The sequence below is a fragment of the Octopus bimaculoides genome, chromosome 14 (assembly GCF_046866305.1).
Source record: "Octopus bimaculoides isolate indiv1 chromosome 14, ASM4686630v1, whole genome shotgun sequence".
Taxonomy (NCBI): domain Eukaryota; kingdom Metazoa; phylum Mollusca; class Cephalopoda; order Octopoda; family Octopodidae; genus Octopus; species Octopus bimaculoides.
This window is the reverse complement of record NC_142941.1, coordinates 22,093,296-22,107,535: the sequence shown is the minus strand read 5'-3', so window position 1 is coordinate 22,107,535 and position 14,240 is coordinate 22,093,296. Positions and strand designations below refer to the sequence as shown.

General features: G+C 39.1%; 1 protein-coding gene across 5 annotated transcripts in view; it reads left to right on the top strand.

The window, feature by feature from the left end:
- The first annotated feature begins 5,328 nt into the window (after positions 1 to 5,328).
- LOC106875078 (uncharacterized) overlaps positions 5,329 to 14,240 on the top strand; it is a 97,897-nt gene continuing 88,985 nt past the window's right edge. For all 5 annotated transcript variants that reach the window (XM_052972750.2, XM_014923047.3, XM_089362504.1 and 2 more), the window contains exon 1: positions 5,329 to 5,474. The gene's annotated coding sequence lies outside the window, so the exon portion shown is untranslated. The remainder of the gene's footprint in view (positions 5,475 to 14,240) is intronic.

Genomic DNA, 14,240 nt, shown 5'->3' with positions numbered 1-14,240 from the left:
ATGGTCTTCTACTGATATATGCTCATCCTTTCATCTGATAATATGCTGTAGTAGAGTCATGCGACTTCTTTGGGCATGTATTTAAAGTTATCAGACAAGGAATGCTGCTCAAGGAACTGCTTTTCAAGTCTTATGTTATCAGCCTCATGTATGCAAAGTTGGTCAAGGGATGCATTTGGACACTTGCTGGTTAAAAGATGTTGCCAAAGGGATATGATACGACATTCAAAGGCAGTTTGGATCTATGTTAAGCCTCTGCCCACTTGTTTTTGTTTTAGATAGAGGTGGTCTACATCACTGTTGATGTGAAAATTATGTGTGCTGGTTAGTATCTTCCAGGTTTTCACATCAATGGCTCAGATCTTATCAAGCAGCCCAAATGTTGGGATGAGTACTGGCACTGCAAACACATTGTGGACCACTGTTTTATTGAATGCAGAGAGTTCCAAGATCCAAATTTTCTTTATTCAACTGTAATATTCATCAGTAACATGTTTTGCTACAGCTGCCTTTGTAAGATGTTTTCCTCCACTTCTACGTACTTGTAACATTCCTCATCAGATATAGGGGAAACAGTCAAGTCAATGATGGAGATGTTGCTAGTCTGGTTTACAGTTACTCCTCTTTTCACAACCATATAGCAACATTTATCTTGACCAAACTCCAGCCCTATATCCTTTGATCTCATGGGTATTCTTTGCATAGAGTTTCAAATCGTCCACAAAGAAACAGTGTGTAATTTTGGTATTTCTGTTTCCTTGTGAACCAGTGCGTCATCTTCAGACTTCCTTAACATGAATGACAAGGGGCTTACAGATGTATGCAAACTTGGTCAAGGGATGCACTTCGACACTTGCTGGTTAAAAGATATTGGCGAAGGGATATGATGCAACATTCAAAGGCATTTTGGATCGGTGTTTAGCCCCTGCTGCCTTGTTTTCATTTTAGGTAGAGGCGGTCTATGTCACTGTTTATGTGGAAATTATGTATGCTTGTTAGTATTTTTCAGGTTTTCACATCAGTGGGTCGGATCTCATCAAGCGTCCAATCAAGCAGCCCAAATGTTGGCATGAGTACTGGTACTGCAAACACATTCTGGATCGCATGTATTTATGTATGTATGTATGTGTGTATTTTAAGTATGTGGCATTGATAATGTTTACACTATGAAGTTGCTTCTAACAAAAACTTTGTCACATATTTAATATATGTCTTGCTAAATGATTTATGTTGAATTTTATTTCACCTGTGTGCTGCTTTGGTACATCAGCAGATGGATTTTACACAACCCATACATACTTTAGGCCAAGCATAAATAACTGCAAAATATCAATATCTGTCATTCTTGTTCACCTCTGGGGCTGTTCATTTGTTTTGCCTGACTTTAAAGTATACTGGGTTTTTTAACACTCTGCATCATCAAAGGGATCTTCCATGGACAAAAAATAACACAGCATAAATCATTTAACAACACATACATTAAATATGTGATATTGATAATGTTTACATTATAGAGCTGTTTCTAACACAAAATGTGTGTGTGTGTGTGTGTGTGTAACTTTTACTTGTTTCAGTCATTAGACTGTGGCCATGCTGGAGCCCTGCCTTGAAGAATTTTTAAGTCAAATGGATTGAGCCTGGTCCTTTTTTGTTTCTCTATTTAAGCCTGGTACTTATTCTATCAATCTCATTTGCTGAACCACTAAGTTACAGGGATGTAAACACACCAACACTGGTTGTCAGGTGGTGGTGGGTGACAAACACAGACACAAAGACACACACATATACATACATACATATATATATATATATATATATATATATATATATATATATATATATATATATATATATATATATATATATATCATCATCGTCATCGTTGTTTAACGTCCGCTTTCCATGCTCGCATAAGTTGGACGATTTGACTGAGGACTGGCGAACCAGAGGCTGCACCAGGCTCAATCTGATCTGGCAAAGTTTCTACAGCTGGATGCCCTTCATAATGCCAACCACTCTAAGAGGGCCAGTCAGGCGGTTCTGGCAATGACCACGCTCAAAAGGTGTTTTTTACATGCTACTTGCATGGGAGTCAGTCTGGCAGCACTGGCAACGAACATGCTCAAATGTTGTTTCTCACGTGCCACCGGCACATGTGCCAGTAAGGCAACGATCATGCTCAAATGGTGCTTTTTACATGCCACTCACATGGGAGCCAATCCATGGCCCTGGCAACGATCATGCTTGGATGTGCTTTTAACGTTCCACTGGCATGAGTGCCAATCAGGCTTACTGTCATCGGCCATGTCAGCAATTTTGATTTGATTTCACTTGCCTCAATAGGTCTTTGCAAGCAAAGTTTATTGTCCAATGAATGAGGGGTATTCATAAGTGGGCTGATTACACCACTGGCATAGGCTACAGACTATGGTCTCACTTGGCTTGTCAGGTCTTCTCAAGTATAGCTTATCTCCAAAGGTCTGTCACTTGTCATTGCCTCGGTAAGGCCCAATGTTCAAAGGTCGTGCTTCACCACCTCATCACAGGTTTTCCTGGGTCTACCTCTTCCACAGGTTCTCTCAACTGCTTGAGTGTGACACTTTTTCACACAGCTGTCCGCATTCATTTGCAACACATGACCATACGAGCAGTCATCTCTCTTGCACACCACATCTGATGCTTCTGAAATCCAACTTTTCTCTCAGGGTGCTTACACACTGTTGTGTATGCATACTGACATTACACATCCAGCGGAGCATACTGGCTTCATTCCTTGTGAGCTTATGCATATCCTCAGCAGTCATGGCCCATGTTTCACTGCCATGTAGCATGGCTGTTTGTACACATGCATGATACAGTCTACCTTTTACATTGAGCGAGAGGCTCTTTGTCACTAGCAGAGGTAGGAGCCCTCTGAACTTTGCCCTGGCTATTCTTATTCTAGCAGCTACACTTTCAGAGCATCCACTCCCACCCCACCCCCACTCCCCGCTACCGACTTCGTCCCCTATCAGCTACTTCTAGTTTTTCTCCCTGGAATGTGACAGAAGCTGTTCTCTGCACATTTTCAGTGTTTGTAGCACCTGAGCGTTTGCCACATACAAAAACTATCTTCCTAGTTAACCTGCCTTTGATATTGCTGCACCTCTTATGTGTCCATAGCTTAAACTGAGTACATCTTATGGAGTTTCTACCTACACCTTTTCTACAGATCAAGCAGGGCCATCTACCTGAAGGGATTTGTGGTTTGTCTGCCTTCCTACTTATTAGGACTTTAGTTTTAGCTAGGTTGACTCTAAGGCCCTTCGATTCTAATCCTTGCTTCCACACCTGAAACTTTTCCCCTAGTTCTGATAGTGACTCAGCAATTAGAGCAAGGTCATCAGCTTAGAGGAGCTCCCAGAGGCATCCTGTCTTGAATTCCTCTGTTATTGCCTGGAGGACTATGATAAATAGGAGGGGGCTGAGGACTGAACCTTGGTGGACCCCTACCTCTACCCGAAATTCTTCACTGTACTCATTGCCAACCCTCACCTTACTGACAGCGTCTCTGTACATGGCTCGCACAGCTCTCACTAACCATTCCTCTATCCCTAGTTTCCTCATTGACCACCAACACGAAATACCTCAAGTCTTTGGTCCTCACAGCACAGAACATTGGCAAATTTTTTCTTATCTGCTTCCCCTCTAGCTAAATAAACCTGTTTCCTAGCTTCCCTTCAGGCAGTCTGATACAATTGCCTGCTACCACCGTTCTTCCAGTCCTTCCAAGCCTATTTCTTTTCCCTAATAGCCCTGTCAACAACATTGTTCCACCACCACGTTATTTTGGGTCGAGAGGGTACTTTGCACCATCCGCAGAGGGAAGAGGTAGGTTGATTACATCAACCCCAGTGTTCAACTGGTACTTACTTTATCAACCCCGAAAGGATAAAAGGCAAAGTTGACCTCAGCAGAATTTTAACTCAGAACATAAAGACAGATAAAATGCTACTAAAGAATTTGCCCACACATGCTGATTCTGCCAGCTTATTGCCTTACATATCATGCCATATTGACATTATTGTACTGCCAGTTACCACTTCCTCTCTTCTATGTTACTCACAGTTTACATTCATCCCTCACTCTTATCATTATCCCCCACTCATTTACCATCCCCACTTGTCCATTGTTCACTAAATTCATCTCCATCCATGGTTATATCTATATCTCATTTTCCCCCAAGTCATGTAACATTACCCACCCTCCTTGATTTTTCTGCATCCACACTCTCTTCTGTTCACCACCTGGGATATGTTACTTTGAGGGCATGTTCGTCACTACCATATTTACCTTACTTTTGGGCAACATTTCAACTTTGCCCCTTCTACCCATGAAAATGTGAGGTAGCCAAGAATCTCCTCATGTAAATTTCTTCCAGCTCTTCCCACCATACTTTCTGTGTCTTATTCTTCCTCATAGTTGAGGGGGCTCTTTAGTCTTGCAAGCTCCAAAACGACCTCACTAGTGGTGGGTCACGGGAAAAGTACTCGTTCATCGTTAGGAAGGTCATGTAACAACTGAGACACTGGAACAAGCAATGGTCTTCCGACCCGTTGGCTTCCGTCGCAATGTCTAACCCATAGATTGAGGGGATAATATAATCTTGGCTATCACCTCACTAGCACATCCTTTCAGATCCTGGCGAGCGTGTATGGAAGGGCATCCAGCTGTAGAAAACAAGCCGAAACAGACTGGAGCCTGGTGCAGTTGTCCGGCTTACCAACTTCATGGAAAGCGGACGCTAAATGTTGATGACGATGATGATGATGATACACACACACATGCATAGCTTGTTATTATGAAAACAAAATTTCGAAAAAAATCAAATTTTTATTATATTCATATGATAATTAGATATTAAAAAAAACTGAATTTTGTATATTATGAGATAATCAGAACAGACATCTCAAGCAATAAATCAAACCTGTATAAAAAAAAAAAGACAAAGACACCTTTTGTTTGTTTGGAGGGGTTTTAAGGTACTATAGATTTTATATTTAACAACTTCAATGTGTTAGTAATTATTTTTAAATCCCTGAAACCATGAAAACTAGAGTGAACAACTGGTACAATTGAAGACGGAAATGAAAAAAATATATATATTTGAAATGTAAACTGTAGATTGTCAGCTACGCACTTATTTTTATTTTTAAAAATTCATACAAAAGCCTAAACTAGAATTTTTAAATTTTATTTGTAAATTTTTAAAAATCAAATGAGCTAACAAAGTGATTGCTAGTATATTTTATTTTTAGTTTTTGCTCGCTGTTTTGTCGAACCGGAGTCGCCTGAGCGACCGTCCATGTTTGCAGACAGACTTCTGCAAAAAGAGGCGAAGGCGTACGAGCTTGACTTGTACTTCGTCTATAATTTTTTTTTAAATTTCGGGGCTACCTGCTCAGAAATTCTTAATTCCGAGTCCCTTACATCAGGTAAGGATCTATCTTGATTTCTGCAAGGTTAACTTTTAAAAATTTTATCTTAATATTTGCAATTGGCCGGTTTTCTTCTCTTTCTTGTAAGATTGGCTATAAAGTGAGGGATTATTTTACAACACATAAATTCTATAAACACGATCCCCCATTTATTATCTTGTTCGATTTCTCTCCTGTTGCAAAAATGTAATCGTAGTTTATAATAGAATTCCTTTAGGTAAAACAGCCTTGGGTTTATAACCACTGAATATATACAATTATAAAGAATGATATTGGATCTAAAATGAGAGAATTGTTTTGTAATTACTTGACTCAACAGTGTTTCGTTTTACATGACAAATCGACTTTACTTGTCTTTCCTTTCTGTTTATTAGTGATTGTACTTTCAATTATAGTAAACTTGCTCTTAGTGTTGACTGTTATTTTTCTACGTTTTTCAAGACTTCCATGCCTTTAGCTCTGAGAAAAAATGTCCGACTCCAACACTAGTTTACTGACTATTTTAACATTATTACATGTATATAAACTGTCCCACGCATGCAACGACTTAGTATTTATTTTGACATTTTTTTCATCATTAGTTTTACTAAAAATACTTTGCAAAATAATTCTAATCCTATTTTAATTTAGTATTTTGCTAACTGAGGCTATAGTAAGAGTATAAGAAGACTGAGTCTCGTGAACATTCTTACACTTATGTGTGTGTGTATATATATATATATATATATATATATATATATATATATATATATAATTTATATTATGTTTATATCATATATGTGTGTAAATAAATCATATATTTGTATTATATCATGTATTATGCACACACATTATATATGTATATATATATATATATATATATATATCATCAACATTTAGCGATCGTATGCTGGTATGGGTTGAACGGTTTGACAGGATCCGACAGGTCAGACGGTGGTGCGAGCTCATCTGTTTTGGCGTGGTTTCTACGGCTTAATGCCCTTCTTAACACTAACCACTTTACAGCGTGTACTAACTCCTTTTTTGTATTACTAGCACGAGTAAAGTAGCTCGCAAAACAAGACCCTTTGAGTGAGTGGGGCTGTTGTGTGTGTATCACGTAAAATATACATCTTATCCCCTGTGTGTGTATATATGTGTGTGCGTGTGTTATATATATAATGTATTGGCTAACAAAAGCCATATAAGGCAGATATGGCTGTGTGGGTAATAAGTTTGCTTCCCAACCACATAGTTTCAGATTCAGTGTCACACTGTAGGACCTTGGGCAAGTGTCTCCTAGTATAGCCTCAGTCCAACCAAAGCCTTGCGAGGGGGATTGGTAGATGGAGATTGAAAGAAGCTTATCATATATATATAATCATATGTATGTATATGTATACTTGTGACTTTTCTTGACATTGCATGATAATTGTAAATGAGCATCATTGTCATTTAAGCAGTCGTTTTTCAGTATTCTTGGCATGTGGATATATTACCCTGCTTGGAAACAGGTGAGAGTTGGTGACAGGAAGGGCATCTAGCTGTAAAATGTCCACCCCTGTAAATAGCAAGCATGGAAAAGTGGACATTAGAATGATGATGGTGATGCCAATGATGATAATCACATACATATATAGTGTAGCTATGTAGTTTACTTTTCAACCACGTGATTTCAAGTTCAGTCCTACTTGTGACCCCTTGGGCAAATGACTTCTACTGTAGACCCAAGCTGACCAAAGCCTTGTGAATGGATTGGTTGACAGAAACTGAAAGAAACCTGTTATGTGTGTGTGTATATCTCCTTGTCTTGTGTAATAGTTGTAAATGATTGTCACTGTCATACAAGCAGTACTTCATTTCCAGTATTCTGCATGGACATATATGGTCATAAGGAAATATTACTTTGCTTGGAAACAATTGAGGTTTGATGATAGAAGGGCATCTAACTGTAGAAAATCTGCCTTGATAAAATCTATCTTACCTATGGAAGCATAAAAAGTTGATGTTAAAACTATGATGATATATATTGTCACGATAATAGTTTTATATATATCATCATCATCATCATCATCGTTTAACGTCCGCTTTCCATGCTAGCATGGGTTGGACGATTTGACTGAGGACTGGTGAAACCGGATGGCAACACCAGGCTCCAGTCTGATTTGGCAGAGTTTCTACAGCTGGATGCCCTTCCTAACGCCAACCACTCAGAGAGTGTAGTGGGTGCTTTTACGTGTCACCCGCACGAAAACGGCCACGCTCGAAATGGTGTCTTTTATGTGCCACCCGCACAAGCCAGTCCAGGGGCACTGGCAACAATCTCGCTCGAAAATCCTACAGGAGCCAGTCAGGCGGTACTGGCAACGGCCACGATATATATATATATATATATATATATATATATATATATATAATACAAATGAATTATTTATACATCCATAATTCTCCATTTTCTTTCTTTAAAGCTTATATGCAATCACCGTGTATTGACTAAAGAAAATAGTCTTGTATTGGGGCATGTAAGCCCTGGATGGAAAAAGTAGGGTTTTTGTACTCATGGGATTCTAAGTTTATAAAATATTATTTACAGAATTGTAAAATTCGACACTGGTTACCTAAAACTATCGCATATATATATATATATATATATATATATATATATATATAAAATCATGTCATATCATCATCATTTAACATGTTTTCCATGCTGGTATGAGTTGGACAGTTTGGCAGGATCTGATCAGAGCTTCTTCAAGCTCCAGTGTCAACTTTGGCATGGTTTCAATGGCTTGATGCCATTCAAATGCCAACCACTTTATAGTGTGTACAAGGTGCTTTTTCTTTTTTTGTGTGACACCAGCACTAGTGAATTGAAGTAACTTTCAAGAGAAAGAATGAAAAAGAGAAAAGCCTTCTCAATTGAGTAGGACTGTGAGAGAATGGAAGGAGGCATTATGCCAAGTGTTGAAGGCTAGAATATGATTGAGGGACAAGCTGAGGTAACATACAATAGAGAAGTTATATGGCTACCTCACATTATATTAGGCTGGGTGAGAGTAGCCGGAAGGAAGATAAAGAAGATGGATAAGGGGTGTCAGTGGACGTTCAAGGTAAAAGAAAGTAAATATAAGGAAAGATATAGACTGGATTAGGGTGGAAGGAAAAGATGGGTAATTTTATAAGAGTGAGATGGGATTAGAGGTAGATGTAGTGAGTGAGGGTGGAGTTGTGGTTTATCATCATCATTTAACGATGTTAAATATCAGTTTGGAGTGGGTGAAGGAGGTGAAACATAGATGTAGCTCAGGATGAGTCAAGAGCAGTAGTATCATAATTCTGTAGATACATCTGAAAGTAGGGAGACAATGTGCAGGGTGTGATAATCTCACACACACACACATATATATGACATGATCAACAGCTAAAACAAAATCTCATATTTGAATGATCTTTATGCAATGAAACAGTGTGCATAGCACATACCAAAATACATTTGTTTGCAGGCATAAATGATGCTGAGATACACATATCTTAGTATGCTGTGTCATACAGACAGAAAAGATAGAAGCCATGGTAGAGTTGTCATGTGCATCTGTGAAGATGTTACACCTTTAACCTGTTTATCACATTCAAACTTAATCTGTGATACACCCATAGTGCATATAAAGCAAGTTGATATGGTATATGTACACTATATTGTCCACCTGATGATTCAAATCACAATAGAAAATTTGAGAAAAGTCATAAAATGATAAACGAAGTACTAAAGAAACTAGATCAAAACACTAATGTACTTCTATGAGTAACTTCAACTTTCCCAACATTAGGTGATCTGAAGGTAACATAATCTCAAGAATGACACACACAACAAAATCAAGCAAAATCCCTACTTGATCTCACGAAGAGGATCTTCATGGAACAAACAGTATTATCTCCAACTAGGAACAACAATGTCCTTGACCTCTACTTCAATAACATGGAACTACAATGTGAAGGTATTGTCAACAATTTTCTCAGACCACAACATAATGGAATTAACAATGTATAGTCTGAAACTAGAAGATGTATACCACAAAGGATCCACCTAAGCTTTCTCCAGCCTGGACTTTCTACAAGGTTGACTGAAAATGGGTTCTTAAAGATATCCTCAAACAAAATTGGCCCAGTAGTCCATCTGTGCAAGATATGGACACGAAACTCAATTTATGTCATTAATGCAAGCCATATTAAATTCCTCCTTGAGAGAAGAGCCAATTCACACAAAAGCTTTATTCTCCAAAACCAGAAGTCTTTATGAAACGATATGAAAAATAAAGGTATCAAATTGCTTAAATAAACAACTTAATGACTGCATGAAGTCACACCTCAGAAAGGCCTGTTTAGAGATATTTTCACCTCTCTGCTGGAAAATGTGTAACAAGCTAGCCTGATGAGTTTTTCAGTACTACACAGGGAAGAAACAACCATCACTTCAATGACATAAAAGAAAAGATATAAAATTAGTCATTGATGAGATGAACTCACTCAGTAGTAGGCTCTGACAGTTTTTCAATTATTCTTTAAGACATGCAAGAAAGCTTGCAAAACCATTGCAGATACTTTTCCAGAGCTTCTTCGCATATGATGAACTTCTCATATGTCCTATCCACAAATGAGGGAGAAGAGCAGATGCTAAGAATTACAAACCTATCTCTTTGACCTCACATATCAACAAATCCAGGGAACACATTGTCAGAAGGAAGCTAGTTACATTCCTTGAAGAAAATGGCTTGTTCACTAACTCACAGCATTATAACCTGGTATTGAAACAACTACTCAATTATTCAAATGTGGATGTGATATATCTCAACTTTGCCAAGGCCTTTGATAAAGTCAGTCATGGAATGATACATCACAAATTGTGTGACCTTGGTATTGTTGGAAAACTAAAGGAGTGGCTACATGACTTTGTTAAAGATATGAGTCAGGCAGTTGCAGCCAATGCTGTTCTGTCTGAGAAGATAGCAATACTAAGCTAAGTCCTTCAGATCTGTACTGGGACCCCTACAATTCATGGTGACTTTCACAAAAATTCCCTTAGTCATACAGTCAGCCACTCTCATCAGTTTTGCTGTTGGTACAAAAGTATCACAAGCTGCCAAGGACACTGATTATACCTCAACTTTACAGAAAGGTGAGAATGCAATATACAAGTGGGCTAAAGAAAATAGCATGCAGTTTAATGCTGATAAGTTTCCAGGACTCTGCTATTGACCCACAGATTGCAATCAGAGTATTTACTCAGGATCAGGGGATTTTGCAATCCCATAGTCAGAGTTAGTGTGTGACCAGAGAACATGAACGGGGATGCATCATTCTGTGTGCATATCACTAAGATGGCAACAATATGTGGGTGACTGACTAGTTGGATTCTGAGATCATTCAGAACCCAGAAAAAGGAAACCATGTTGCTCCTATGGAAAACACTTGTGCTCAGTTGCTTGGGTTAATGCTCCCACAGTGTCAAATTAACAGCAGAAGTCAAGGCAATCCAGCACCACTACACTAAGAAAATTGCTTTGGTACAACAGATGAGCTACTGGGAGAGGTTAAAAGAACTGAGGCTCTACTCCCTTAAGAGAAGAGGTGAAAGATATGTAGTAATATATGTGGAAGGTCTGGCATCTAACTTTGGGATTGTAAGCTATACTAATCATGAGACTGGACACCACTGCATAATACCAAAGGTCCCACTTTCCCCATCTAAAGTAAGAACCCAGTATTGTAACACCTTGGGGTTCAATGGCCTGTGACTTTCCAATACTTTGCTAAAGGCATTAGAGATTTAGGAGGTGTGGATGTGTTCAAAGAACAACTTTAGGCAAATTTTTGTCTGATCACCAGGACCAATTCTGGAGTCAGAGCCAGGAAGTAAGTTGAAAATAAGCAGACATTAGTGCTAATATTGATGTTCCAGCATGGTCACAATCTCTGGCTGAAACTGATAAAAGAATAATTGAATAGTACATCTACATAACCAATGTGATCTCGGCTCAGTTGCTTTACTTTCATTCAGTTTCCGTCAACTTCCATTGACAATTTCAGTAAATAATTAGGTGTTTTCATTAACATTAAATAACTTTCTTGTAAATTCTCCTTCAAAATTGCCATGTTTTTAGTGATATTCCATCCATCCATATATTTTCTCCATCCACTATTCCTTGGAGGGTCATGAAGCTAGAGTTCTCAGGCACCACCTCCATAGAATCCTATCTGAAGCAGCTGTCATTACACTTTCCAGCCGGATTCCCAAGCATGACCCACTGAAACTGGATATTATCTGACCATCTGACTTTAGGTCTCCTGCTGGTTAGCTTGGCTTGAAAAATTTGTCTTGTGATTCTTTCCTGCAACATTCTAACCACATTCTTAGTACCAAAGCTCTAATCTCTCAATGCCGAGAAGTAACATTTTAACCTAGAGAGATTCCCTGGTCTCTGAGCTATGGACCATCATTAATGTTATTATTTAACATCCATTTTCCATGCTTGCATGGGTTGGATGGTTTGACAGGATCTGGTAAGCTGTAGGACTGCATCAAGCTCTAGTGTCAGCTCTGGCATGTTTTTTTATGGCTGAATGCCATAAACACTAGCCACCTTGTAGTGTGTACTGGATGCCTTATTCATGTTACTGGCACTAGTGAGGTTGCCAAGTAACTTGCAGAATAGAAAGAGAATGAAAAAGGAGAAAAAAGAAAAGGCACCAAGGTACTTTATGCAGGTGCTGAGAGGTTAAAATCTAAGAGGACAAGCACAGGTGTTTTGCTATAGAGGAGAGACATGGCTACCCCACATTATGAGGGAGAATAGTAGTAGCTGGGAAGGTGAAGTTAAAAAAGTACAGCAAATTCTCGAGGGATATGGGGTGGGGGTTATTTTCATAAGACTGTGAGGGGAAAGAAGGAGATAGAGGTGAATGTATTGAGTGGAGATGCTATTGTTGGGAAATATCCATATGGATACAGGGTAAGGTGAGAGATAACAGTGGTTCAGGAGGAGGATAGATCAGAAGGTAGGGGGTTGATGTGCAAGGTGTAGGAGCAGTAGAGACAGAAATGTGGGAATACATAAGGATATCTGTAGTGAGTGGGGCATGATGGTGGATATTGAGAATGATAGCAGATATGTGATGTATTAAGATGGAGTATGGCAGAGGAGAGATATCTGAAGGGATAGAAGGTGATCAGTGAAAATGGTGTAGAAAGGAAAGGGTGGCTAATAAAAATAAGGGATGGCAGGTTCCAGTGGGAGGTAAGTGAAAGTGCCAAGGATGATGGGGAAGTTATATGTGCCATTTCTGCTCTCAAATGATTCCAACCATGAAGTAATGCCATGGATAGAAGCATGACAGAGCACTGAGTGTTAGGGGAATGGGGTGTGAAGGAATGCTTGACAGTGCAGAATGGGCAGAAAGTCTAAGTACAACACCCATATCGAGAGGTTCTGTCTTAGCAACATTTAACTGAACACAAACATTTGAGCAATATATATACACACACACACACACACGTATATATAAATAAATGTGCGTGTATGTATGTGTATATATATATATGTATGTGTGTGTATATATATATATATATATATCATCATCATCATCGTTTAACGTCCGCTTTCCATGCTAGCATGGGTTGGACGATTTGACTGAGGACTGGTGAAACCGGATGGCAACACCAGGCTCCAGTCTGATTTGGCAGAGTTTCTACAGCTGGATGCCCTACCTAACGCCAACCACTCAGAGAGTGTAGTGGGTGCTTTTACGTGTCACCCGCACGAAAACGGCCACGCTCGAAATGGTGTCTTTTATGTGCCACCCGCACAAGCCAGTCCAGGGGCACTGGCAACGATCTCGCTCGAAAATCCTACGGGAGCCAGTCAGGCGGTACTGGCAACGGCCACGCTCAAAATGGTGCATCTCATGTGCCACCCGCACAAGAACCAGTCCAGGGTCACTGGCAACGATCTTACTTGGCTTGCCGGGTCTTCTCACGCACAGCACATTTCCAAAGGTCTCGGTCAGTAGTCATCGCCTCGGTGAGGCCCAATGTACGAAGGTCTTGCCTCACCACCTCAGCCCAGGTCTTCCTGGGCCTACCTCTTCCACGGGTTCCCTCAACTGTTAGGGTGTGGCACTTTTTCACGCAGCTATCCTCATCCATTCTCACCACATGTCCATATCAGCGCAATCGTCTCTCTTGCACGCCACAACTGATGCTTCTAATGTTCAGCTTATATATATATATATATATATATATATATATTCACACACACACTTATCCATGCTAAAACAAAAGGATCAAAAGTCCTTCCTGAGATATAGGCCCATAAGGCTAGTTTCCAGATTTGGTGTGTATATTTCCCATCCCTCTACATGTATATATATATGTATAGACAAATGATAGAAAATGGAATTAACAACATTCTTCTTTTAAAATCACTACAGTTGTTTAGACACACGTGCAATCATTGTCTTATATCCAATGCTCCTCTTCAGGTGATTGTTTAAATAACTTCTTCATTAGATTCTCTCACCATTTCACTCAGTGTTATAATGCATACAAAATGTGATGTGTCTTCCCAGCAGTTTACTGACAAAACTAAAACCATAGATATAGTGACAGACAAAATACAATTATAATCATAAAACAAAATACATAAATAGACAAAAGAAAAGAAAAAGGTCAAGTGGACTATAAATTACAGTTCTCTCTAAATAGTCAGGTTATAAGGAAGAAAGTTC